At 33.8% G+C, this 4,631-nt stretch overlaps 1 long non-coding RNA gene across 1 annotated transcript; it reads left to right on the top strand.

Annotated features, from left to right (window-relative positions):
• The first annotated feature begins 1,757 nt into the window (after window positions 1-1,757).
• Window positions 1,758-2,709, top strand: LOC133801069 (uncharacterized). Its single transcript, XR_009876724.1, has 3 exons — window positions 1,758-1,841; window positions 2,317-2,441; window positions 2,595-2,709. It is a non-coding gene; the product is annotated as an uncharacterized LOC133801069 (long non-coding RNA).
• Window positions 2,710-4,631: the final 1,922 nt, after the last annotated feature.

Genomic DNA, 4,631 nt, shown 5'->3' with positions numbered 1-4,631 from the left:
ACACTTAAAAAGTGCTATCTGGGACTATTGATAGAACTTCTGAAAATGCTAACGTAGCCCATGTTATTAAAAGTCCAGTCTTTTCTATAACATTTTTTGAATGTTATGTTCGGTGTTATCTTAAACTATTCAATAACACATTTTTAGGTGCTATAATATTCAAATAATAACATTTAGATAGAGTTTTTGATTATAAATTTGAAGTTTAATCTTGTACTTTTTTCATAACACTTTTCAACTATTACATTTGATTATTTTGATAACATTTTTAGTTTGTTATATTATATAAACCATAGCGATTTTTTATGCTTATAATATGTTTTTAAATCATAACATATAGTAATAAAATTTTAAATTTTATTTTGATAAGTATACTTATATGGTTTTTTTTTAATTAAAAGATTTTCATTATTGTATTTTGATAAAAAAATTCAAAATTAATCATAAAATGTAATTCTCAATAGATTGATAAACCATAAGTATTACATTAAACAATAACTAATTCAAACCATGAATGTGTCTACTTCATGAGATCTTAGTTCTAACTTAAGTTTGAAAGCATAACATAATAAAGTTTTATAATCTTGAACAATTTTTACTTCAAAAATGAAAAATAGAAACATTACAAGATACACAAAAGTAAACCATGCGTGAAACTTGCTCCATCCTTCAATTCATCATCATTTGTGCACTTGTCTTTGTTGCGAGTCCATTTGTTTAGCTACAACAAAATTTAAACAAGTAATGCTTCAACTTAAAGTTATAGTAAACTAAAAGAGTACATAAAAAACGTTAATTACCTAATTATAACTTTATCAGCTGGCCATGCAATTATACTACCTACAGCATCTTCTATAGTAGACATAATTGTTGAAGGCCTCCACAGAAATGCATCATTCTTTCTCACAAGATCTATCCCCACTTTCATAGCATTAGGCCCAAGAGGAACATGGTGAACCTCATCCTTTGGGTCACTTGAGATAAAATAACCTTCTGCAATAATTTCTCCAGATCCAATCCAATATAATATTTTGCATTTTGAGCCAAATGTGTGGTTCTTGACACTCTAACAATATATCAATATAACAAATTCAGCAGCAGTAAATGATTTTATATTGAATATTATATGTTTTAGATTTTATCATTTTCATATAATTAGTATCATAATTACCTGAGTGGAATGAACATGAGAATTTGATTGAACATTGACATTTGATTGCTCCTCGCTCTGAGAAGATGTATTCTATTTACAAGTAAGATAGAAAGACATGAATTCAACATCAAAATTAAAAAAAATACAAAAGTAAAGACTAACCAAAAAATTAAACATGAATCTTAGTTATTATTGCAATTCAGCCACATGAAAATATAGTTTCAGCATCAAAATGAAGGGGTGTTGTTTGTTTTTTGGTTCATCGATCTATGGATAGGAAAGAAAAATGAAGGAACTTTTCTAATTTATTATTCATATAAACCCATTATTTAGTTCTGAATTTTATAACCATAAGTAATTAAAAGTACTAAAAAGCCTCAGTTTCCTTCTTTTTGTCTATTCTTTTTTCTATCCTACTTATTTTTTATTTATGGTTAAAAGTGATAAAATTTATGATGGTAAGGAGTTAGTATATGTTTGTCCAAGCCTCTTCTTTACTTATATGGTATTTCGTTATTTTCTCTCATTTTCCTACTTCTAAGTTACATTCTTCATCACTCCTCTCTCCCGCCAAACATACAGACTTTTCTCATCAACCAAAAACTTTTCCTCTCATCTTTTTTTTTTCATCCAAAACTATATTTCAATTCATTTTGGTTTAACCCTGACTTAAGGGAGATCTTTTAAGGTTGTGTTTCAATCCTAGATCATGTACTTTCTCATTATCATTAATGATCTCTTTCTGGGTTGTTGTTTCTTCATAATCTAAATTCTGGTTTGTGTGTGTATTTTTTATATCAAACTCATTTGAATTTTCCTCATTTCAAAACTGACCTCTCTTTGTATGTATAGTTTTGTTTTAAGGTATTCTGATAGACTTTATTTTTTTGCTACGGATTGTGATAGACTTGATTAAGTTTTGAGTATTGACCTTTAATGAATATCCGATCATAATGGGTTATGAAATTGGAAAGTCTTTTGTGGTGATCTTTTCTGTTTATTATTCTATCTTTGGTTAATTTATCTTTAACATGTTTGCTACAAATATTTTATAGAAAAAAATTCCCCGAGTTTTTCCTTATAGTCAAACGAAAAAGTTGCATATTAAACCAACCCAATAGTCCTAAGATTTTAATTTTAAGGTTAATCTTTGGTATTTGCAGGCATGGATTTTGTAGATTCAAAGAGGAAGAACAACTTTTCTGTCAGGATCTTTTTGGCTGCTTTCCTTATTAGTCTTTCAATTTTCTGGTTCAAACAGTCACCAATTTTTAGTTCTCCCAACTTGGTATGTTTCTGATTTTATATGCAAATCTAAGACTTGTCATTATAAACTTTGATTAAGTATTTATATTAAAATTTAAATAATAATAATAATAAAATGTCTTGTCCCATAATTTGCATAACAATTGATCAAGTTAAGGTTTTCTTCTATGTCTAGTTCTCTAAACCAGAAGCTGGAGTAACACATGTGCTGGTAACTGGTGGAGCTGGCTATATAGGTTCTCATGCTTCACTAAGGCTGTTAAAGGACTCATACCGTGTAACCATAGTGGTATGGTATTTCGTTATTTTGTCTGTCTTATAGTTATACTTTTAAGTAATGCATAATTTCTTTTCTAAGCATTAGATGAAGACATCAAAAGCCTCTGAAGTTTCCTATTGATCCTACTTTCTGTGTTGCCTTGCTTCTAGGCAACTAAGGGAAAGAAACAAAAAATGATAAAATAATTCCTGCTATACACTAAGCCATATGGTCCTACACACCTAGATCACTCACTGATAGTAACTATTTTTTTTCTATGAATTATTTTTGTATTTAGTATTGTTAATATGATTCTTCTTACAAGTTTAGTTCATACGATATTTCTATTTTATGAACTAAGGGAGGGAAAACTGTTACGACCCAAATTCGCTAATAAGGCTTAAGGGCCTTGATTAGCGTGCCAGGAGGGCATGATGGGATTTATGTGTGATTTTAATGATTTAAATGCATGGATGTGATTTAAAGCATGTTATATGACTATTTGTTTATCTGAGATGCATGACTATGTAAGTTAGAGTGCATGTAGGCCCGGATCGTGTTAGAAGGGCATAATTGTAATTTTGGCCATGATTGGGCGTAACTGTATTGTTATGTGTTGATTGTTGAGGCCACAGTGGTATGTGGATGTATCTGTGCTTTGTGACTCGAGGCGATCCCAGTGAGCAGGCTAGCGGAAAGTGTTGACAGGAATTTATACCCAGCTCGGGGCGAGCCTGGGGGTATGAACAGGAATTCAGAGAAATGGATTGAGATTTATTTTGATGATGGGGGATAATTATTTGGTGATTTATCAGGTATTGGGAAGCAACGGGAAAATATTAGAGACACTTGAGGATTAGCGGGAATTGGGTGAATGACTAAAATGGCCCTACTTGAACAAAAGGATTTAGAATTTATAGGGAGGGCGTTTTGGTCATTTGGCTTTTGGAGATAGGTTTTTATAAGGCTTTATAGAGAGAGGGAATGCTGAAAGAAAAAGAAAAGAAAGAAGAAGGAAAGAAAGAAAAGAGAGAAAACAGGGGGGGTTTTCTCAAGGAACGGTTTGTGCGTTCTTGCACCGTTCCTTTCCGTTTTTCTTGGGGAAAAGCTCGGTGGAGAGCTAGGATAGGCCGAGCATCAAGGATCTTGGGTTAGACTTGAAGATTTGGCAAGAACACAGCAATGTTTGAGGTAAGTTTTAGAGATTTTCGGTTTTAAGGGTTTTGATGGTTTGAGCTGTGTTTTGAGCTGAGTTAATGGGAATTTTAGGGATTTCTGGGCAAGCTTTGAGGGAGAGCAAGCTAAGGAGGCCTAGGGTTGAATCAAGGTCGAAATTTGCAGCAATGGTATGATTTCTAAGACTCTAACTTTGTGGTTTGCATGAATTTCTGGTTTAGGGTTGTTCATGGTAGATTTTGAGATTTGGGATAAATGTTCTTGGGATTTGAGGATTTGGGATGCTTGGGATGAATGGAGAGTGATCATAAGATTGATTTTTGAGTTTGGTACAGATTTGGGGAAGTTTGGTTTGAGATTGGTTGGAAGAAATCGCAGAAATGCGATTTTGGGTTTTCTGGGCTGCAACTAGCGCTACAGCGCTAGTCAGTGGGCGCTGTAGCGCTAGTCCCTGTTTCTGGGGGGGTGCATTCTGCTTGTAGCGCTACAGCGCCCTCTTTAGAGCGCTGTAGCGCTGCACTGTTCACAGAAGGGAATTTTTGGGTTTTGATGAGGGATTTTGACCTAGGGTTCGGGGCTCGGTTCCGCCACTTTGTTTTGGGGATTTAGGACTTCCCGGGGGCTCGGGATTGGTCCCGAGGCTAGGTATTCGGACTTGGGGTTCGGTGTTGACTTTGACCTATGTTTGTGCCTAGGTGTGCGCTAAGGCTCGAGTGGGATCGTGCTCAAGGAGTCAGGCGATCTAAGCTATTGAAGGGAAAGGTAAGAAAACTATAA

The sequence above is a fragment of the Humulus lupulus genome, chromosome 9, assembly GCF_963169125.1.
Source record: "Humulus lupulus chromosome 9, drHumLupu1.1, whole genome shotgun sequence".
In the NCBI taxonomy this organism is placed as follows: Eukaryota; Viridiplantae; Streptophyta; class Magnoliopsida; order Rosales; family Cannabaceae; genus Humulus; species Humulus lupulus.
This window is presented reverse-complemented; position numbering and strand designations above follow the sequence as displayed.